At 37.2% G+C, this 25,084-nt stretch overlaps 1 protein-coding gene and 1 long non-coding RNA gene across 3 annotated transcripts in view; both read right to left on the bottom strand.

Moving 5' to 3' along the window:
• LOC123869436 (kinesin-like protein CG14535) overlaps positions 1 to 25,084 on the bottom strand; it is a 460,509-nt gene that overhangs the window by 212,104 nt on the left and 223,321 nt on the right. The window lies entirely within an intron of this gene.
• Positions 1 to 25,084, bottom strand: part of LOC123869460 — a 33,679-nt gene that overhangs the window by 4,619 nt on the left and 3,976 nt on the right. Inside the window, exon 2 of the long non-coding RNA XR_006796895.1 lies at positions 20,991 to 21,005. This is a non-coding gene — a long non-coding RNA (uncharacterized LOC123869460). The remainder of the gene's footprint in view (positions 1 to 20,990; positions 21,006 to 25,084) is intronic.

Below are 25,084 nucleotides of genomic sequence, written 5' to 3'. Positions count from 1 at the left end.
CATATTATGCCATGCATGGTCATGGCAGATCCATGCATTGCTATAAAGAACTCCGAGTCAAATCTACGTCCTCTTATCCTTACTAATATTATAAATGCGAAAGTCTGTCTGTCGGTCTGTCAGCTAGAAACGAAACATTACGAAAGGTACAGAGATAGCTTGCATCCCGGGAAAGGATCCGGACTACTATTTATCCCGGAAAATCAATGCGTTCCCAGAGGATTTTTAAAAACCTATTTCCACGGGAACGATGTCGCGGGTTAGCTAGTCATTTACATAATCTTAAGTAGATATACTTTTTCAGGATCATGTATACCATATTATAGTATTCCAATAGAAAACGCATTATTCTTCAACAGTATTTCCGCATCGTATAAAAGTAATCCAAACATCACAATGTTCCTCTATTAAATCAAGCGAGGATTGTAAATGGGCATTCATTCCACTTCCGATAAGCCTATAAATAAACCCCCATACATCTTGCACTTAAAAATATGCTCGTGTTAATCCACAACAGTGGTTGGCTGACACCATAACATAATGCTACCGAATTTCATGGAAAACCAGTTTAAAATGACCTATCTATCCTACTAATGTTATAAACGCGAAAGTTTGTATGTATGGATGGATGTTTGTTACTCTTTCACGCAAAAACTACTGGACGGATTTGACTGAAATTTGGAATGGACTTTACTACTTTTTATAGCGGAAAATCAATAAGTTCCCACGGGATTTTTAAAAACCTATATCCACGGGAACAAAGTCGCGGGCATCAGCTAGTCTACCGTAATCATGATCATGATCAACTCATCCCCAACACACTACTCATGCTCTGGTCGCATTAAGATTAAAATAATAAGTAAGTATACCTAAAGGTAAATAACAAAGTTGCCGGCAATCAATGAAACTCTCATTAAATGTGTGTAAAACTTTTACCAACAATATTGCTCTCAATATCAACATCTGGGCTCTTCTTATAATGGATATCAAAGTTACCATAAATAGTCGAAGATACACCGACAACGTTTAAGCGACAACTTAAAAAATATGGTAACCTAAATTCCTACGTGTTAAAGTTCTAAATGCATAAATTACTTGTTTCTCGTAAGCGAGATTACAGCGAGTTTCCAGTAGCTCTTAAATAGACGTTGAAAGAAGTCGACAGACAGCTATCAAGATGTTCTAATAGGCGTAGCGGACGCCAGGAATAAATTACAAATTGCCTCGGTGGCGAGACTGATTCGTGTAACTTTCGAGTTGCCGTGGTAGGCGTTTTTTTTTGTTTATTATTTTTGGAATCCAATAGCATGACAAACATCGTGTATTATGTCCCAGCCACATAAACGGCCAGCAACGCGATGTTCAACGGCGTTTCCACGATCAATGTACAACGGCACTCACAATACCGTTTGGCGTTAGACTATTTTAACCCCAATTCAATTGGCATTAGACGTTAACCATTCAAGCGTGAATTAACGCTCAACTTAACGCATTGATTGTCGAGATAATTGTGGCGTTGTTGGGCATTGACGTTAACTTTAATGTGGCCGCAACATTAGAATTTATTATGTCGTATACATACAGAGCCTTATAGCTTAGTGGTTAAGACGTCCGCTCCCTGTTCGGAAGAGGGGTTGATTCCGAGCACGCACCTCTAACTTTTCGGAGTTATGTGTATTTTTAACCGACTTCCAAAAAAGGAGGAGGTTCTCAATTCGTCGGGATCTTGCAGGTGGTCCCATATAAATTTGGTGAAGATCTGATGAATATCTTCGGAGATGGAGAACAGAACTCCTCAATGGATAGGAGCAAATTGCTCGCGATCAGTGTAATAGCTTAGTAAACAGTAGGGTTTTAACTGGGCACAGCATATTATAGTACAGTAGGGCCACTAAAAATTGTGAAATAAAAAAATTTCAAAAGAAAAATAAAACCGACTTCAAAAACGACAAACACTAAAAAGTAAAAAATAACTTTTGTTTAGCTACACGTGTAATGCACCTAGGTATGAAGTCGGGCGAGCTTCACTCTTGGATTTCTAATTTTGTTTTAATATGCTCGCTCGACTTCATACCTAGGTGCATTACACGTGTAGCTAAACAAAAGTTATAATATGCTCGCTCGACTTCATACCTAGGTACATTACACGTGTAGCTAAACAAAAGTTATTTTTTACTTTTTAGTGTTTGTCGTTTTTGAAGTCGGTTTTATTTTAAGCAATTAAATATCACTTGCTTTAACGGTGACGGAATACATCGTGTGGAAACCTGCCTGTATGAGGATTCTCCAATGATATCAAAGGTATGTGAAGTCTACCCATCGGTACTAGACCAGCGAGAAGGATTTTGGCCTAAGCCCTACTCATTCTGACAGGAGCAAGTGCTCAGTATTAGGCCGGCGGCGAGTTTCGTTTTATAACCAAGACGCTCAGTAAGAAACGATTTTCGGAAATTATATCCCTATAGAGGGGGTATGAAAGTCCGTCAAGTTACATTCCTACCTAATGAATAGTTAATTAAGTTGACTCTAAGTATCTCTTGGATGCAAAAATTAGTAGATTTTAGCATCAAAGAGATTCTTAAAGAAAACAGGATGGATCTAAAATGAAGAAAATAAAATAACAGACATCTCTGGTTTGTAAAAGAAGGAAGAAAAGTAATAAGTTCTTATCTAAAAAGACAAGTTAAAAATGCAAATAGGGCCATGTTTTTCTACCGTTTTCAGATAGTTTCAGCGCGTAACATGACAGCCTGTAGGCGGACGGCGCGTCGGGAGTCGGGACAAGGCGGGATGTTCGGCCCGGGAACTTTCAGAGAACAGTTTGATTCATGTAAACGAATGCAAATTATATTCACACCAACTCATAAATTAAAAGTTAGCAATACACACGGCGCGTCCGTCTGCTGAGTCCTATTTTCCCTTAAAACATGCCTATTGCAGTGGTTGGGTTTATTTTTATTCCCTCTCCGGTAGTTCGTTCATTACTGAAGATCGTGGTCCTGGCAATATCCTGGGTCCTTGATTCTGCCTGGGTTTATTTAGAGCATCCTAAATATTATTGGTTAGCAAACAATACCTATAACACAATTAATAGTAATTTGCTATATTAAGAGACGTATATCTTTTAATTTGACAGCTTCTAAATTGGGGAAAACAGTATGACCTATGCGGGGTTATTTGTTGAATTTGCAGTAAGTATTGTGCAATAAGATTGACTAAAATGCTGTGTTACAATATTTTAAATACAGGTCTAAATAACAGCACACAAACACAGCATTCCGATCTTTGTAGATTAATAAGATAATAATATAGAAAAAAAGGAATCTTGGAGTTCCCTTGGACTCCAATATTTCCAAATAAAATCACTTGGAAAAGTCGCTGGCATCATCTAAGTAGTTCATATTTAATATTTCCCTATCAGCCGCGAGTAGGTATAAGTATAGCGTTCCACACTCGACGGATTTTCAGATTATGAATTTATACAGCGTGAAGTATTCACCGTTATTGTTTTAACGGAGATGGGAGAAAGCAATCTCGCGTCAGCGTGACAGACAGACAGACAAACCCACTCGGATATTAAATACCGTTATTTGATATGGAATGCGGAATTTTGTGAGAGGTTAAAGTTTATTTTGGAATGGGATGGAGAATCTAAGATTACGATTTGACGCAATATGTGGGTAAATGGGGATTCATAGATTGAAATTAATTTTATACCTGACCCACCCCGGCTTCGGTCGAGTTGTATTTTTTAAATAATCTAATGGGGTGCCTAAAATTCTGAAACATGGAAGAAATTCTTCATTTTTGCCATAAACCATTCTTTATAAATTCAAAATTCAAAATATTTTTATTCAATTATTAGACTTTACAAGTTCTTTTGAATCTATGTGAAATTAATTTATATAGGTACCTAAATAGTAAATCTTATACTAATAATATAAAAAGGTAAAGTTTGTTTGTTTAAAGTAAGTACCTTATCTCTGGATCTACTAAACCGATTTTGTAACTTCTTTTACCAGTAGAAAGTTACATTAATCCCGAGTGACATAGGCTATATTTTATTTTCGAAAAAAATAGAGATCCCTATAAAAATAATTAAAATAAGCTACCCGTGCGAAGCCGGGGTGGATCGCTTGTATTTTATGAAACAAACCGATTCCTAACCCAAAATCTCAATTTTTCATCTTAATTCGCCCACTTCAACTTTGAGCTACTGGGTCTTTGATACATGGGTTTTGTACATGGATTTTGGTAGAGCAAGTTTAGTTCTGAAAAACAATGTAATTTGTTTTCCCCATATATGAAAATGCGAATTGTATTATACCTATTAAACACTATATTAGTTTGCATTACTTTTTTACAAATAAATATAATATATAGGTAGTGAAAATTCATGGAAGCGCCATCTAAACGGTGACATTGGAAACTCCATCCCGTCGCTTTCCTTTTCTTCCTTAGGGAACCTCTCAGTTTCCCAATGCACCGACAGATAGCGTTCCTGTTAAACCACGGATAGACAAACTGAGTTTTTCCTTACTTCGACAGGCGGATTGCGAGTCGGAGTCGCATCTAAATTATACACGTTAAATTACACAGTATTTAGAGGAAGAGCCTCAATAGCTCAACCGGTAAAGGAGTGGACTGAAAACCGAAAGGTCGACGGTTAAAACCCCGCCCGTTGCACTATTGTCGTACCTACTCCTAGCACAAGCCTGACGTTTAGTTGGAGAGGAAAGGGGAATATTAGTCATTTAACATGACTAATATTCTTTAAAAAAAAAAATCTTCTATTATAACAAAATAAATGCCATAGTAACATCCGAAGACGACAAAAAACATAGCGCCGGAAAAACAGTCCAGTAGTCTATGACTAAGGAACCCTAATTTTTATTATTTGTTGTTTTATTATGGAGTGTTTGGTAATCTAATCAAAAAAGTGTATTAGAAGTGGTTCTTAATATGATGGGTATTTCTTTAATAGGACATAGGTAACCACGAATTTTGTCTTAGTTAAGTTTCTTTTGCGCCTATTTTATTTATTGTATTGAAGATGACCTCCAATCATTATCATCATCACCATCTCAATTCTCAACCCACCTCCACCCCGTTACTGAGCACGGGTCTCTTTTCAAAAATAGAAGGGTTTAGGCCATAGTCCACAACGCTGGCCAAATGCGAAGTAATAGACAATGCCCGGTTGCCGTCTCAACCCGTGTACTATACTTACCTAGTTAGAATTATTACTTGATACCTACGTGAAACTCTTATAGCGCTCTATCCAAACGAAATAATATAGGCAACTGATAAAGAATTTATGGACTAGCTACGGATGGAACGTATAAAATAAAGATACATACGGAATGCCTCTAGAGACATAAAACTATTTGCCAAAACAAAATACTCTATAAAACACGCGCAAAACTGTGCGCAAAACACTAAGAGGAGACCGACGTGGTCGATCTCAGAACGCGACCAGCCTTACTCCAACAGCCTGCGATTCTGTTGCGCAAATTGATCAATTGATCAATTCGCAAAAAAAAATTACAATATAGTAATATTGCATTCAAGCGACGCATTACTTTTTTCCGTCGTTATACATTGTACGTACAGTGCTAAATTAGAAATTTGTAGAGCTTAAAGTTTGAAGAACGTTACGTTGGGGTTCCAAAGTGTTAGAATGTCAACCTCGTACTGTTCTTTCAATTCACGAAGGCAAGTAAACTTTGTGGTTACATCGTATACATGGGCATTGCGTAAGTGTGCGTGCATGTTGAACCAATCAGTCGCGAGCAAGCGCTCGCAAACGCACACATTTAGTGAACCTTACTTATACCGATACGACTTAAACACAAGCATAAGCCACTCGCCTTCGTGAATTACAAGAACTGTACCGGAAAACGGAGTGTTGTCGACCACATACTAGGTGAAGATACGCCATTAAATGGGTCACAGGGACCTACTGGATACAGGCGGCGAAAATCGCGCGGCCTATGGAAGTTTCCACAAGAGACCTCAAGTTTATAGAACGACGACCACCATGATGTGCATATATGTCTATAGCTAAATTACTTGTACTTTTTCGTGTGAAATCTAATCCCTCACCTATCCAACGGTCTGCATTGACATCTGTCATACGACAAGATAACAGGGTCTAGTCATGGTATTAGGATGGCACCTCGAAGCGGGTTGAGTCGCCACAGATACTCAAAGACTAAAGCGTAGTAAAGCTGAAAACTTGTACGGTTTATAAGTTTCTTACGCAAGATTGGACTTACGCTGGGGTTTCATCGCGCGTACAAATCTACGGGTAACTGAGTGGAAAGAAAGTTTGATGGACGAAAATCTTTATGGCCTGAAGCTCTGGTTCCCTCCAACAGCGGTGCCATCATGTAGCGGCCGTAATACAGCGGTGAATGACGTCACTAGAACGTTGTCTATGTAAACAATATGGCGCGGTTTCCTAGATAACGGTAATTGACACCGTAACGTCAAAAAGCGGTACCGCCATTTGCATGACGGCCGTCTTGTCGGTGTCGAAGTGTCTGTCAACGTTTTTTTCATAGCGGTGCAGGTATTTTCAAGCGTAATATTAATTTGCGTATCATTTTAAAATATTTATTGTTCAAAATGAGTTTCATCAACTGGACCAGCGAGGATGATGAAATTTTAATTGATTTTGTGCGGGTTCATGATGTGCTATATATGTGTGTGTGTGTGTGGTCTGTTCACCGTAATAAAACGGTCAATGCAGTCTCGAACATTCCACATGTTTACGGCCGTCTTTTTGAGGTCATCATATTGCGTCCGTTTAAAAACGGCACCGCTTTTGGAGGAAACCATAGCTTAAGAGCTCGTCAGAAATTTGTGGTAGTCTATAAAGTCTAGAATTTTATCACTCGCCTGATGATAGATATGATAGCTCGCCTCAGCAGCCTACCTATAGATAAAGCCTCGATAGCTCAATGGTTAAAGGAGCGGACTGAAAACCGAAAGGTCGCCGATTCAAACCCCACCCGTTGCACTATTGTCGTAGCCACTCCTAGCACAAGCTTTACGCTTAGTTAGAGGGGAAAGGGGAATATTAGTCAGCATAAAAAACTTGGCTAATATTCTTTTAAAAAAAAACAAGATTGACGTTTGGACCTGGACGTAAAAAAAATACGTTTGGGATGATTGAAAATGACGAAGCCAGATGGAACAGAACTAGTAAGTACGTTCTGGCCTGGTCTGGAGGCTTCGGCCGTGGCTAATTATCACCCTACCAGTAGGTAGCCCAAGCTATTAGCCGAAGCGTTTCGGTACGAAGCCGCGTAGATTATAATTACATGAGGGGTATATTTAAAATGTATGTTTGTTTTAAAATAAAATAAATAGATAAAAAAAGGTTAAAGCGTCTTTTATCACGGCTTTTATAACATAAGGGCAGACCAACAAATTCTTGAAAGGCCAGCTACGCATCGGCGGTACCTCTGGTGCTGCAGATTTTCATGGGCGGCGGTAATCACTTAACATCAGGTGACCCGCCTGTTCATCGCTTGCTATTTTATTATTTAAAAAAAATATTTGCGATATATTAGGTATAGATGTTAGATACCTATAACTACAGAGAGAATACTAACAATTTTCTTCCTCCCCTTTTGAAATAAGTATCTCGATTTCGCAAAGAAAAATCCTAAATGAGCACAGATAACAGAAGAAAATAGGCTAAATCGGAACTCTTTGTTGTGCTTATATAAGCTCATTAGAGGAAACTACTTCCGCTCGTGGTGGATTTCTCTTGGATATTATTTTTAGGGTTCCATTGAAACTAGAAATAATGTGACAGTGATTTTTCATCTGGTTATTTCAGCATTATTTTTCTTTTTTATTCACTTTCTTATAACAAATGTAAATTAAAAACTTATAACTTTTATGATTAAGAGCAACTGCTGAGTTTCTTGTCGACTCTCCTCAGTAGAATCTGCATTTCAAATCGTTCAATTCGTTCAATTTAACCTTTTTTCAGTCGATATGGTGGCCTATCTAACATAACGAGGTCATAAATACATTGAATGGTATTAATAGGTATTACATAGGTACCTGATTAGTTAATACCAGGGCTTACATAGCTATTGCTATTCATGACAAATTCACGCGATATCGCTTTCATATAATTATTTATTAATTCGGGTTGAATTCGTGATGAAACGGGATAGCTATTATTTCACAATATGAGGGTAAAGGTCTCTACTCACTAACTTATTGTCTCGAACAGTTATCCAAATCTAGGTGATGCCTGTGACTTTGTCCGCGTGGAATTAAGTTTTCATAAAATCCCGTCTTTGATTTCCGGGATCAAAAGTTGCCTATGCCAATTGCCGTAATGCAAGCTACCTCTGAACTTTTCATAGAAATTATTAGGTATTAAGTAGATATTGTTTTAATTCGGTCAGTTAGTACCTATGGCGAAAAAAATTACAACGAAAGTCACGTCTATATTAAAGGTAAATATATTATCTGCTATGAACCATTCATTTTAGACCAAAGCTATTCACTATGCGTTAACAGGGCTCTCTCCGTCACTTACTCCATACATTCGTAGTTCCAATTTCATTTGAATATTAAGCAACCAAAGTCCATGAAATTTTGCAGACATATTCTAAAAACTAATATCTGTGCCTGTGGTGTTATAGATTTTTCTAAAAATATGTAGTTTTAAAATTACAGGGGCTCAAAGATTTGTACGTGAATTTTTAAACCGAATATTTTAACGGAAATCTGGAAAACCACAGGCAATATTAGTTCCCGGAACGTTTCTACAAAAATCCATTGATTATGATTGGTTAGTATTCCAATGAGAGACGAACTACGTTTGTATGGAGCGAGTGACGGAGAGACTCCTCTTAAAACTGGTAAGATTAAAATGACAGTTGTATATTGTGCGCCATAAGACAAATACATGCTGAATCCGGTAACATCGTTAAAGGTATGCGTCCACTATACACCTGCATTACACTGTCATTTTAGTTCCTGTCAATGTATTCACAGTGCGTTTGGAACTTAATTAGAATTCATTCGGTGACGGATTCGTGACATACAGCGTCAAAGCATCCACCGCCACGTGCCTTACAACTCTACGGAACACTGTGACTTGAATTTAAAACGACTTGCATCGGTGGTCCCGCTGTGGTGCTCTAACTTTTAATGTCTTTTTAAGCAGGATTTATTTATTTATTTATTTATTTATTTATTTTTTAAGGGACGCTAACAATATACATATTTAACATTTTATATACTACTTACATACTATTACATGACCGATATGTATATCAATAACTAGCGTCCACAACATTTTTGTAGAGCGCCAGTAAACTTTATATTACAATAGACTTAACAGATATAATAGATACATACAAGTAGGTACTTAAATAAAAGATATATGAAACATAATTACATTATAAATCCCTAATCTGTAAGAATCACCGAGCCATTGAAGTACTTAGCGGCTTTCTAAAACTTATTAGTTGTTGCCCGCGACATCGTCTACGTAGATAAAGTAGGGATACCTTATAAGAACCCTCTGCTATGCCAATACAATACATTAAGTTGTTAAGTATATAATGTGGCCTTACGGAGTGGCATTTTCCAAATGGAAAAAACTGCCAAAAATCAAGATTAAAAAAAAATACAATACATTGTACCTTCAGATACAGTTTTTCAAAAATTCAAAATTCAAAATGTTTTTATTCAATTAAACTTTTACAAGTGCTTTTGAATCGTCAAAAAAATCTACCACTGGTTCGGAATGCCGTTCCTACCGAGAAGAACCAGCAAGAAACTCGGCGGTTGCTCTTTTCAAGTACATATTCAATTTACAATAAATTTTTGTCGTTAAAACCGCTAAAATATGAGTTCCTCGCACCTATCTATAGATACCTATACTTATAGCACGCGACAGGTCGAGATGGCAATCGGGGCATGACTCGGGGGACGCCCCGCACACTCGTACGTCACCCGGCTTTTCTGCTCTGGTTTAGCGCGGGGGCTATGCGGGTGAGCGCGGCGTCCCCATTCCGATTGCCATCTCGACCTTTCGCGTACTATACTAATGATATGGCATTTAAATAATTCTACCGTACTAAGATAATAAATACCATTTAATCATGACCCGGTATCATATTTTTAATAAATGTTTCTGTTATTCTATTTTTGCAAACATTTTTTCAAAATATGATTGTAATTAGTATATTCTGAATAAATGAGAGAAAAGTTAATAAAACATCTCATGAGATACAATTTTGAATTCAGTTTGATGTTGAACAAAAGCTGAAATTTCATAAACCTAAGCGCATAGACTTATTTTTAATATTTCATACACTTTGACGGTGCAAAGGGAATACCAAAATGCATGGAAATAATTAGTTACGAAGCGAACGTGAAAGTTCGAGATACACACGGTCGTGGAGACATGCGAACAAGGATATTAGAGTTTTCTTCAACTGTTCACCAAAGTATAGAGCGTTTTCAAATATCAATCACATTTGAATTTCATGCATGTGACTTTGTCTAGATCTGGTTTAGATTTTCCAAAAAACCCGTGCGAACTCTTTGATTTTCAGAGTCAAAAAGTAGCCTATGTCCAATCCGGGGATACTAGCTATCTCTGTACAAATACTTTCGAATCATAAAGACGTGAATCAACTGAGAAAAACCCGCAAAAAACTTGGTAGTCGCTTTTTTCAAAGATTTGAGTAACAATAGGTATGCCATGTATAAAACTAATTGAAGTCCCACGCTGGAGCTAATAGATAATCTTCGATTGTGTAATACGCTTTTTTCAGAAGCATGATATTAACTTAGTTTTTATGTATTTGTCTTTACTTACAAAATGGTCCTTTTAGTCCAATTGTTTATTTATTATTTAGAAGTTATATATATTTCAAGCCACATAGTAAAATATCGCATGTATAACACCGCGCTATGCAACGAGCTATGTTGGGTATCACTCTCAGAGATAAAATACGAATCGAGGAAATTCACAGAAGAATAAAAGCGACCGACATAGCTCAAAGGATTAGCAAGCTGAAGTGGCATTAGGCAGGTCATGTCTGTCGCAGAACCGACGGCTGATGGCGCAGACGTGTTCTGGAGTGGAGACCACGTACCGATAAGTGTTGTGTGGGACGATCTCCAGCCCGCTGGACCGATGACCTGAAGAAGGTGGCGGGGAGTGGGTGGATGAGGAACGCGGAGGACCGTGTTGGGTGGCGCGCTCTTGGAAAGGCCTATGTCCAGCAGTGGACACATACAGGCTGATGGAATAGAATGGAATAAAATATCGTGCTGCTGACCGATATACGCGTCAGTGGATCGCGATAAAGGATGCATTTATAATGCAGCGACGCGACGAGACGGGGAAGCTGTCCACCAATCACATTAAAATATCCCCTCGGCTTAGCTCGCCCATTGTTTATGTGTGCTACTGATGCTGCTGGTTAAACACAGTGACAGCTCGCTGGTGTGGTGCCACCTTTAATCATATGCGAAAATTGAGAGACGAGCATTCCGGAGATGACTATGTTATACTTACTATGTTATATTATATTGTTATCACAGCATATTTAATACATTACCTTATCTTATCTGTAAAAGTCAAAAGGACTTGGTCTCCTCTTTTCTTTAAGAAGATTTAGGTACATTCGCTAAGAAATGATTTTCGAATTGATTGGATTTGATGTTGTTCATACGGACAGAGTCTCGGGTATCAGCTAGTAATATTATAAAGATGAGAAGAGACAGAAGAGAGTCTAGATGTTTTGAGGTTTGTTATTCCTTCAGGCCACAATTACTAAACCGATTTGGCAAAGAATGGAGAAAGTTTATATTCTGAAGAAACATATGGGCTACTGTTTACCCCAGTTTCCAAGGGATTTAAAAAGAATCTATATCCACGCGAAAAAAGTTCAGCTATTAATAAATAAATAGCATATAATGATATATTTGTACGGATTTCTAAACAAAAAGCAAATACGCTAAGCAGGATTAGCTTTAATCGTTCATATTGTAGTGCTTTGCCAATATTGGCTGCACCATGCAGGCTACAAAAAGGCTATTAGTTTTATTTGAATAATGATCCTACATTCTACACCCGACCTATATTGCTCACCTATCGGAAATTATTGTTCTGATTTTTCCTTTATTATACAACCTAAAACATAAATTAAGGTAACTTATTAAGTTTTATGACATTTTTAACCCCCGACCCAAAAAGAGGGGTGTTATAAGTTTGACGTGTGTATCTGTGTATCTGTCTGTGGCATCGTAGCTCCTAAACTAATGAACCGATTTTAATTTAGTTTTTTTTTGTTTTGAAAGGTGGTTTGATCAAGAGTGTTCTTAGCTATCATCCAAGAAAATCGGTTCAAACGTTTGAAAGTTATCAGTTCTTTTCTAGTTACTGTACGAGTATGTAACCTTCACTTGTCGGGGTTGTTATAAATTTTTAATTTACACTTGTAATCAATAGTTAACTAGTATTATCTTGACATTATTATTCACAGTATTACACAGATACACACGTCGAACTTATAACACCCCTCGTTTTGGGTCGGGGGTTAAAAATAGACTTTTTTTTTTGCATAATAGTTTTTGATTTATCGTGCATAATGTCGGAAAAAATATTCGACTACGGAACCCTCGGTGCGCGAGTCTGACTCGCACTTGGCCGGTTTTTTTTTAACAAAAACTAGCGAGCAACTGAGTAGGTGGGCCACCTGATGTTAAGTGATTACCACCACCCATGAACAATTTTGCAGCACTATATAGGAGAGCCCTTGTCTAATTCCGCTGTTGCCGGCGTGTGATAGCATTACATAGGTACATAATATTGCCCATTCTTTGTATTTCACACGCCATAATGCAGTTATTGCAAACTGCCACAAATCACAATACCTTCACTAATGCATGAAACATTTTGTTACTTTCAAAATGCATTGAAATACCTTCCATGTAATAAATCTATTTTACATAGATTACTTAAAATATTTCCCCGTAACTTACAAGTTACACGCTATAACGAAAACTGGTATATTTACAGCATACCGGCACAAAAATCCAAAAAAAAAAAAGGTCAAGTGCGAGTTCCAACGCGCATAACGTAGGGTTCCGTAGCCATGCTAGTTGCAGAAAACTTTGACGGCCATTATTTGTTTGAACTTATTTGTTTCGATGATTTTAAAATACTTACCTATTTAACAAAATATCACCAGAACCAAATATTTTTCCATGCTCGCGTGTGGAGGTTGGTTCCCCAAAATTTTTTTTCAGCATTTCAAATTTTTATTTCTGTATAATGGTAAAAGATTTCTCTAACTGTAGGTACAAAAAACCTTATGCCTAATATGTACTTCGGTAATTTTTAAAATGGCTGTGCCATATAGGTAGACGCACAGATGACCTTGACGAAATTAGGTAAGTATAAGGGTTCCTTGTTTTACTATAGAACCCTAAAATAACCCTAAAAAGAGCTCGCTTCGCTCACATCAATTGTTTTACTTTGCAAACGTGTTCTGTGATACCTACTGAAAAAAATGCTCTCTTCGCTCGCTCTACTAAATCCATGTAGGTACCTACCTATTAGACAGAGTGGACGAAACTCTATAAGAATTCCGTATTTTACCATAGATCCCTAAAAATACTAATTTTATTAATTTTTATAATGTAGCGTGCGGCCACACATTACTTCTTTCTATGAAACACGGCACTTGATAAAAGTCAAAGAAAGGTAACAGTAACGCCCTATTTAAACTAAAGTATCATTAAAATGTTTAGCGATAAGGATGGTTAATGAGGCCCGGTATGATTAATGTGATATGCTTTCGAGTTGTTTATGAGTTTTTATGGTTAGAGCCTTATTATGTTAATGTTTACATGCGCTATAACCTGGCTGTAATTCTTATTGGTGCAATCGACGTCAAACTGACAAGGTTATATAACACCGTTATATTTTCATAACAATTTATAACACATAGCTATAAAATGATAGATAACAAGTGTAAATTAAAAATTTATAACACCCCCGACAAGAGAAGGTTACAGTAACTAGAAAAGAGCTGATAACTTTCAAACGGCTGAACCGATTTTCTTGGATTATAGCTAAGAACACTCTCGATCAAGCCACCTTTCAAATAAAAAAAAAACTAAATTAAAATCGGTACATTAGCTTAGGAGCCACGATGTCACAAACAGATACACAGATACACACGTCAAACTTATAACACCCCTCTTTTTGGGTCGGGGGTTAAAAAATGTCGTAAATTTTGAGACATATAACTTGTCCCTAACAAATTTTGAAAAATACAGTCTGTAGCTATGTATCATGAAGCGTTTTTTACCCAACTACGGCAAAGCCAAAAGGAAGGGTTCTGATTTTTTTAGCATATGTATGTATGGAGTTTTGTACTTATGTGTGTTCCACCGTAGCGCCTAAACTACTGAGCCGATTTTGATGAATGAGTTGTCAATCAAATCTTTAATAATACGGTCCGGGTGACGTAGGCTACATTTTATACAAATAAATCGACCTGACGGATGCTACATCCAAAAAATCTTGTTATCAAGTCCCCTCGTCGTCAACCAATAGACATCCACTGCTCGACAAAGGTTTCCTGTAGAAATTTCCACACGCCACGGTACTACTACTCACTACACACAGTAACTACACGGTACTATGCTCGTACGTACTCATACTATGAGGTACCTACGGAACCCTAAAAATGAAAAAGTATATACGTTATCTGCTCGAGCGAAGCCGGGGTGGGTCAGCTAGTTTTATATGTGGACTTGACAAGAAAGTATATTAAAAATTCTGTCCCTAAGGGAAAATAAGTGCCTCTATTATAATGAAATCGGCCATTACCATAAGTCCCACAACAATAGGACAACGTTTTTCTTTAACGTCATTTTGAAAGCATAAACAGTGTCTCTAGGGCAGGAATGTGTTTGAAATTCCCATTAACAAGGCTCGCATCACGCGAACAAGCTCAGGTATTCTTCGTTATACAATTATTTATTATAATATCGCTATTATACTACAAGTGTAAATTAAAAATTTATAACACCCCCGACGATCCAAAGTATTTGAGTTTTCCAAAACATCATTTTCAAATAAATAATTAAGTATTTAGGCAACGTCCATCTTGACAGCTTGACATTTGTCTATTGACATAATATTATGAACCTAACGGTTATCTAACCTTCTTTTCTACAAGAAAACTAGAAAAGAGCTGATAACTCTTAAACGGCTGAACCAATTTTTTTAGATTATAGCTAAGAACACTCTCGATCAAGCCACCTTTCAAACAAAAAAAACTAAATTAAAATCGGTTCATTCGTTTAGGCGCTACGATGCCACAGACAGATACACAGATACACAGATACACAGATACACAGATACACAGACACACAGATACACAGATACACAGATACACACGTCAAACTTATAACACCCCTCTTTTTGGGTCGGGGGTTAAAAAACGGTTTTTTTGACGCCCTCCCTAACGCAGTGGTAGGTAAGCGCTATGGTATTATTAGTGGGAGGTCCCGGGTTCGATTCCCGACAGGGGTTCGGAATTTCATAATTTCTAAATTTCTGGTCTGGTCTGGTGGAGGCTCCGGCCGTGGCTAGTTACCACCCTACCGGCAAAGCCGTTCTGTAGACCGATTTTGCATTCCGGTACGATGCCGTGTAGAAAGGGGTATGGGTTTAATGAAAGCTGCCATACCCCTACCAGGTTAGCCCACTCCCATCTTAGAATGGATCATCACTTACCACCAGGTGAGATTTTAGTTAAGGGCTAACTTGTATATGAATTTAAAAAAAATGGCAAAACCAAATAGTTGCTTCTAGTTTCAGAGATTCAAGATCTTAAGACAAGAGACTCCACAGCTTAAAATTCTTCTCATTCGTTCACTCTTGGCATGGTGGCCATGAGTTATCCTTTAATTCTGTCCTTAATTAAAGCTTAAAAGGATCAATGCAATTTTTTTGTAACCATTGCATGTTCAATTCTGCGTGCGTGCGTCGATATTATAAAACAAAACGTACATTTTACGGAAGTCAAACATTATACCTAATGCTCACACAGTAAAAGCTTCCAATTAATAACACAAACAAAGCCAAATTAGAAAATAATTAGTTATTCAACTAATCCCTTATCTTTAACGTCACAAAACTTGACCCCGGCACAAAAAGATAACCAAAAACAATCACGCAAAGGTACAAAGGCGTTGAAAACGAAAGACAAACTCCATTTTCCAGACGAATAATTAAATTTGTATAATAGAGCTCGCTTAAAATTCACCCTTTGTGGAGGCCCGACAATTTTAGATTACCCCGAATGTATGATTTTGATATTAACTTCCAAATTACAAATTTTTGCCACTGAAGCAGATAACAATACAACGCCATCTTTGATTTTGTCATTTGCAAAATATTCCAGTTCTGACTTTCAAAAAATATCACCATTTATCCATGCTAATATTATAAATGCGAAAGTGTGTCTGTCTGTTTGTCTGCTACCGTTTCACGGCCCAACAGTTTAACCAATTTTGGCGAAATTTGGTACAGGGTTAGCTTATATCCCAGGGACGGACATAGGCTATTTATATACCGGAAAATCAAAGAGTCCCCACGGGATCTTCAAAAACCTAAATCCACGCGGACGAAGTCGGGGGCATCCTCTAGTTTTTAATAAACTAGCTTTTGTCCGTGACTTTGTTCGCGTGATTAATCGATAATCTATCAGTGATGAAATTTTCAGAATCGGATGATTACCCCCTATATCCAAACTTACAAACTTTATCTCTTTCTAATATTAGTAGCCAATGTCACTACTGTTATGAGTATTATAATCAAATATTAAAAAAGAAACCCGACTGCGCAGAAGCATACAAAACTAAACACAACTTAACTAAAGACTGTCTCAGCCGGGGACATACAAAACCACACCCCCCTCACCTATAGTTTGTTTTGCCAGCAGGGTTGTAAAAGCTACGACTTAAGCCTTCCACCAGACCAAATCCGAACCGTGCCACTTTATCACATTTCAATAGAACAGGCCAATTCTTTGGTCCAAGTAATCTGAATGGGTCATTATCAGTTTAAAACGTATAAATTGGAGCGTCGCCACAATACTGCCCGCATTGGAAGCGATCTCTGATTGTTCTGTTCTGTGGATAATTGTTGCCTTTGTCTTTACCCTCCAACGATTGAGTTGGTAAGGAAGGATTTGGAACTCTGTTAGATCCCTGTGGAGTAAACTAGTAACTTTTTCAGCTGGTAACCTTGTTCTTCATATCATAAATAACCCGCTCAATGTAGGTAATACAATGATCAGTCAGAATTCCACCGATTTGAAAATCAGACTTTAAATCATTTTTTAATTTACTCAATAGTTTGTTTAGGTGGGTTCTTTTCTTGATTAAATAATAAAGGAAACTATCTTTAGGGTTCCGTACGGATCCGTACCCGAAGGGTGCCAACGGACCCTATGACTAAACCTCCGCTGTCCGTCCGTCCGTCCGACTGTCTGTCAGCATTTGATTATATCACATTTCAATAGGGCAGGCCAATTTTTTGGTCCAAGTTATCTGAATAGGTCATCACCAGGTTTGAGTATTGAGTAAACTAGTAACTTTTTATTAATAACTAGATGATACCCGCTATCTCCAAGTTCCCTGAGGAGAATTTGCCCTTTGTCCTTCCGTCTGTCCGTTTGTTAGTCTATTAGAGCCTGATACATCTAAATTATTTAGGTATCATAATCACCTATAATCACTTAAACTTCACAAATAAATACTATGTAAACCGATGGCCATAGCACAAAATTACATCAATAGTTATAAGTGAAACTTTGTTAGGGAAACCATCACTGAAAAACATAGCTGTGACATTGAAATATAGAGTGATACACATAAATATTTATTTTGTTATCCGTATGAAATCCATTTGAGTGGGATGTTTCTGAAGTATCAGCGTGTTTTCGTGCGAAATTGGAGAGAAACAATTATCTGACTGTAGCCTTTGAGTGTATTAAATAAATAATGTCTGTACTTCGGGCACCTTCGGGTGGATTCGGTTAGTATTTCGTGACCGCTACTAAGGATCTAATTTCTAGATGATTATTATAATAAGGCCATTGACTATTTATCTTCATGGTGGATCACACATATCAGCGAGTTGGACCCGGTGGCATATGTGGATCCACCGTCAGGAATCATCTTTATATCAAACTTGTTTCAAAAAACTCGCCTCGGTTTGCACTGCTATCTCATGAGTGTCATGGGTACAAATGGGTACATGGGTCAACAAATAATTGAAGAAAATTAATCTATTCCATTTATTTTGAAAATGACACCATACAGCCACCACATTGAATTTCAAAAAAATTACAGCCAGTGTCACGTGGGATGATGTAACGATGTCATATACCTACCTACACCAAAATCTGTTCAAGAATTTAGAAGACATTGTGGAATTAAGAAACCCATACGATTTTAATTCGGTTTTTTTTGTTTGAAAGATGGCTTGATCGAGAGTGTTCTTAGCTACGATAATTCAAGAAAATAGGTTCAGCCGTTTGAAAGTTATCAGCTCATTTCTAGTTACTTAACCTTCACTTGTCGGGGGTGTTATAAATTTTTAATTTACACTTGTATCCAGCATATTTTGTCGCTCAAATTGTCATCATTTCAACCCACTATTGAGCACGGGTCTCCTTTCAAAATGAGTGTGGACCACGTCACAGTTGACACACCTTTGAGAAGATTATGGAAAACTCTCTGGATGTTTTCTTTCACCGCTGACCGACTATCGAGAACCATTGGTAAAACCATCGTTTATTTAGGCCGCGATCTAACTCGCATTTCTTTGTCCTCTTTACCTTTTGTAATGAAATATTCAGCGTATCCCCACGTTCGGCTGATATTGTGGTGCGAGAGCGGGTGGAAACTAGGAGGAGGCACCTTCTTATGATGCCCGCGGCTTCGCCCGCGTGGATTTCGTTTTTTTTAAATCCCGTGGGAACTCTTTGATTTTCCGGGATAAAAAGTAGCCTATGTCCTTCCCCGGGATGTATCCCAAGTCTGTACCAAATTTCATTAAAATTGGTTCAGCGGTTGGGCCGTGAAAACGTAGCAGACAGACAGACACACTTTCGCATTTATAATATTAAGTATGGATTGGTCTTACTCTAGGCAAGCGCACTCCAACCTAGATCTCATCATTTGCTTTCTACGCTAAGCGCAAGCCTATCCTGAAAAAAAAACTGTTTGTTATATAGGGTTATTGACTATAGCCATCGGGCATATACCAAACTAGACGATGCCTTCGACTTCGTCTGTGTGGATTTTGATTTTAATTAAATCCCGTGGGAACTCTTTGATTTTGCGGGATAAAAGTTACTTACCTATGTAAATTTCCGGGATGCAAGGTGCCTACTTCTGTAGCGAATTTCATATGAATCGGTTAAACAGATGGACCTTTAAGAATCCCGAGGGAACTCTCTGATATACCGGGATAAAAAACACCCCTATGTTATTTTCCGTCTCCGGGATGCAAGAGATTCAACTTTAATATGCAATAACGTTTTTACTTGAAGAATATAATATACGTAGGTATTATTTATTACAAACTTGCTTTTATGAAGTCACCCCGTCAAAATGATCGCCATCTCTTCAAGTATAAAGGCCCTAGATATTAATAAACTGAAATACGACGGTATGCAGAGGTCCCTACATTTTTCCTATCTATAGTTATCCTATCGCCCTACTTATCTATTTTTGAAATAGGGCCTTTCTCTACTTTATGTGTAGATCGACCCAAGTGTGAATAACTGTGAATAATGTCAGAGAATAATATCTGCAAGAAAACTGCAAAATAAATTCTGAAAAAGTAAGGGTGGCCTTTGATGATAATCATAGTTTTAAGTAATCTTCGTTTAATTGACAATTATATTATAATAACTTGTTATCATTTCACTGTGATCTCTCGTTACACAGTACTATATTCCTTGACTGTGTTTTTACCTGAAGTATTCCTAACAATGTTGTCTCTGGTCAAGTCTAGAGGGAAGCTTCGGCCACATGAGATGTCTTCGGTCATGGCAAGTTGCCACCCTTTATTTTTCTTGGCGTCATTGATAGTAAGTGTCACTCGGAATGATGTAAGGTTTTTAACGATATGCATCCGAATCTGTTCAAGTGTTTTTAAGCTATGGTGTAATACAGAAACTCATATACATATGGTTGGCCTCAGAATTCGAGTAGCAATTCAGCAAAACTATTGCATCCAAAACCTGTCGCACTTGTGAGCTTTTCTATAAACACGCCACACACACCTAACGCATGTGCATAACCGTGCCACGCGAATATGATCATTAAGGTGCTAAACTATTTACGGTCTTTGACTGTACATAAAACCAGAAAACATTACACCTGTTTTTAGGCAGTCGTCTGTGACTCAGATGAAGTCGCAGGCAAAACTAGTCCACCTATTTACATTCTCGTCTTTTCACGTCTAGGTAGAGTTGAAAGACTTAACATTGGCACAAGTATAAGTTACTTTGTGAGGGAACATTTCGACTTTAAAAGCCTCAAAATTCAACTGGTAAGAGGTTAACTTGAGACCCGAAAAGTAGCTGCCTAAAATTCTCTCCTTATATCTACGAGTCCTACCTTTATAGTCGGTTGAATAGGAAAATGCCATGTCTGAAACTCTGAAAACCAAAGCAGTTTCAACAAGTGCATGCTGTAACATGACTTTTTGATACAGTTGTACCTATAACAATGGTATAATTACATACTATATTATGTAATTATTAGTAATGTATAAATATAAAATGACCCCCCCCCCCCTCATTAATTTTCAAAAATTCCAGTCGACCAAAGCCGGCAAGCTCAGCTTTCACTTATAGTTTACTTGTATACAGTCAAAATAAGATAATAGGTACCTAATTTATACATAACTATTTTTTTTTCTTCACATAAGCAGGTACATATAATTATATACTAACTTAACATTATTTTCCATTACAAGTTAGCCCTTGATTGCAATCACACTTGATGGTACATGATAATGGTATAATATTAAGTTATCTCTGGCCAACATGAGTCAGAGTTTACAGAAATTCATACTGAATTTTTAAATCCAGTATTTCTTCATCAACTATATCGTAAAACAAATTATTCACATGATAACACACACCGTATAATCAAATCATAAAATAAAATGTGCTCAACGCGACTAATGAACGCGAGAAGCGCATTACACAAACTTACAAGTTACGTCGTGGAGTACAAAGGAAAACTTTGAACTTGAGAGGTTAACATTCTAAGCGAATCTAATACTACATTATGACGATTTTAATATTATGCTGCTTTGAGATATTTGACTTCCCCTGAGTATCCAAAAGAAGCTTTGAATAATCTTTTTATAAGTAGGTACATAATCACACTAATATTATAAAGGCGAAAGTTTGTATGTGTGTGTGTGTGTGTGTGTGTATGTTTGTTACTCCTTCACGCAAAAACTACTGGACGGATTTCGCTGAAATTTGGAATGGAGATAGATAATATCCTGAATTAGCACATAGGCTACTTTTTGTCCCGGAAAATCAAAGAGTTCCCATGGGATTTCGAAAAACCTAAATCCACGCGGGCGAAGTCGCGGGCATCGGCTAGTTGTACATAAAAAACCGGTCAAGAATCGCGCACCGAGGGCTCTTTATTAGATTCGTATTTTTTCGACATTTTGCACTATAAACTAAAAACTATTACGCAGAAAAATAAATAAAAATCTGTTTTATAATGTACCGGTAAAGCTCTAATATATGATACCCAATTGGTATAGTAAAAAAGTTGAAAATACTAATATTTGTTAATGAACATATTTTTTTTTTGTGATGTAACCACAAATTCACGGTTTTCGGATTTTTTCCCCTTACGTATGCTATAAGACCATTGTAAGACCTACTTAACGGGAAGTACGCTTTGGTGTATTGACAGACACGACAGACAGACAACGAAGTGATTCTATAACGGTTCCTTTTTCCTTTTGAGGTATGGAAACCTGTGATATGTTTCTAAAAGCATGCTACATTACAAAAACTCTACCGAAAAGCATAAATACCTAAACAGTCTGAGCCCAGGTGAAGCTTTAAAGCCTTAGATTAAAATTTCCGAGCATGTACCTGAAACAGAGAGAGGCGGGCATTAGCTATTCGTACGATAATAATTTATATTTCATATCCTAAGCGACTTCCGAGTTATATTTTCATATGCCAAAAACTCCAGTGCAGTCTTATGTAATGTTTGGCTTCGATCCCACAGGATATCTTGAACTTCAAAACGTATGCATCAAATTGTTTAGTAGGTTTTAAACCTGTGATTTGTTTTACTGGGTATGCGTGTCTTAGGTGAAATTCTTTATTCTGATTTAAACATATTTCTAGTAAAGATCACGTCTAAAACATTTGACTCCTTAACTTAAGTTCAGTGCAATATAAAAACTTGATTATAAAAAGGCGGGATACGCAAATTATGTCTATCTTGGACTGCAATAATAAAATGATGTGATGTTATGTATAGCGGTAAGTACCTATAGTTATTTTTTTGCGGAAAAACGTTTTTATGTAAAAAAATTGATAAATGATTTTGTCGTTTACGCCTTGTGACATCAGTGATCGCGTTTCGTACAGCGTGAGGTCAATAATTAATTATTATGTTAAAAATTTCAAAAGAACTATTTTTTTTTAATTATTTTCTCCAATCCTCATGTATTCTAGCCCCATAAACTATCGCTATACAAAACACTACATCATTTTATTACTAAGTACAGTCCAAGATCATTGTACAGATTTATAGATGTAAATTCTTAATATCTATACTATTATAAAGATGAAAGATTTGTTTATTAGTTTGAAAGCTATACTTTATGCAGAAGTAACGTAGTCTATAAATTACCGGACAAAATCGCTGTAAAACGGTAGTCTTAAATACGACTTTTATTTTACATGTTTATATAGATCACATAAGCTTTGGAACATGATCCTTATTTTTGTAAGAATAACTATACAATCTCATTTGATAAAACATTAGCACAGTCTACAGCAATTTTGCCCTCAAATAAAATATGTAAGAGCTTCTAACCCATATTAAATTCTCCACTCACTCGGGTAGCTAGGTCGTGATTAGCTTTTCAAGAGCACTGGAGTGGAGCTTTCGTACTCAATGGAATCTAGGCCCAAGGGTAATCTTGTAATACCTAATGTGTACATAGTAAAAATGCATACGGATTTTTTTTTAATTTATTGACTAGCGCTTGGCTGCAATCAGACCTGCTGGCAAGTGATGATGCAGCCCAAGATAGAGGATGCTTGCCTTACAACCCCGGACCGGATATAGGCTACTTTTTATCCCAGAAAATCTAAGAGTTCGAACGGGATTCTTAAACCCACGGGATTCTTAAAGGCCCATCCATTTAACCGATTTATATGTTATTTGGTAATTGTACAGAAATCATTGACATAGGCAACATAGGTAACTGTTTATTTCAGAAAAGCAAAGAGTTTCCATGGATTTAAAAAAACCTAAATCCACGCGGACGAAGTCACGGGCAAAAACAACACTTTTACTGTAGGTAGTTTTTGATGTCGGGGCAAAACTCGTTTTCTATTAATATTTTTTTCCTTTTTGGTTTAGCATCTACGATAACGAGTAAAATCAGAGCTGTTTTTGAAGTGATAATTTTTTAATCCAGACCAAGATAAAGCATAATATTATACAAAAATAGTTCATAGAACAGCGCTGTACTCATTAAAAGGAATAAAGTGTCTCGTTCCGCCCGGCTCCTGAATTTTAATAAGAACACTAGTGGATGTTAATTTAATTATTAAATAATAAGGCGACCCTCCAGCATGCTCTAATTGACTCCGGGATGATTCAGGAAAGACATTCTCCTACACACTTTAGAAATTTAATAAAATGACAACTTTTTCCTTTTTTTACAACCCCTTTTCATACATAAACTTTTGTGGAAGTTTACGTAATGCCTGCTTTTCTATTTGGCGAGGGTGCTTGAAGTTTTCTTGATAAGGCTTTAATAAAATGGATGGTGTAACTATTCATTAGAATTTCAGCTGGAGTGGTCTGTAAAAATATTACAACAAATACGTAATTACTGAGGTAATAATATTCTATACCGTCAGACTAACAACATTTTCAACGCCTTCTTAGGGTTCCGTACCCAAAGGTTGCAAATGGGACCCTAATAGGTACTAAGCGTCCGTTGTCCGTCCGTCTGTCTGTATGTCTGTCTGTCTGTCAGCGAGCTGTGTCTCGTGAACCGTAATAAGTAGAGAGATAATTCTTTACAGAATGACTATTGCTGCTATAACAGCATACTATAATGAAAAATTCAAGTTATTTTTTGTACGCGTACGCAACCCTTCGTGTGTGAATCCAACTCACACTTGGCCAATTTTTTAATATTAGCGTGGATTATTCATGGAAAGGGGGCATGAAAGCATGAAGTATGAACGACTCTCAGCAATGAATGAGGAATACGATTATAATAAAGAGAAAGTGGTTTAATAGCAGTTGTATAAACAGGAAAGTACAGTACCAAAGGAATGGCACGGTGCAGCGAAGGCGAACGCCACCAATTAGGCGAGCACGCCTGATTGGGTTCCGTAACCGAGTCAGAGCTTACCTAGTGTGTACACGTCATTAGATGGCAAATTTGCCAAGACGCGCTGTCTGTGACATGACGATGTATCTATTATAGCAAGGATTTTAACCCAAAGACATCTCCACAGACTAGCCGTAAAGAACGAACTGTTCTCAAAAATAAAGGTCCTTTCTTGTTTTCTGCAGGTTAAAAACGTGATCTTTTTAGGAGAGCATTTTAAAGCAAAACTGCGATATTAATTCTTAAAATCACAAGCGTAAATTAAAAATTTATAACACCCCCGACAAGTGAAGGTTACAGTAACTAGAAAAGAGGTGATATCTTTCAAACGGCTGAACCGATTTTCTTGGATTGTAG

This window comes from Maniola jurtina, chromosome 11 (genome assembly GCF_905333055.1).
Source record: "Maniola jurtina chromosome 11, ilManJurt1.1, whole genome shotgun sequence".
In the NCBI taxonomy this organism is placed as follows: Eukaryota; Metazoa; Arthropoda; class Insecta; order Lepidoptera; family Nymphalidae; genus Maniola; species Maniola jurtina.
This window is presented reverse-complemented; position numbering and strand designations above follow the sequence as displayed.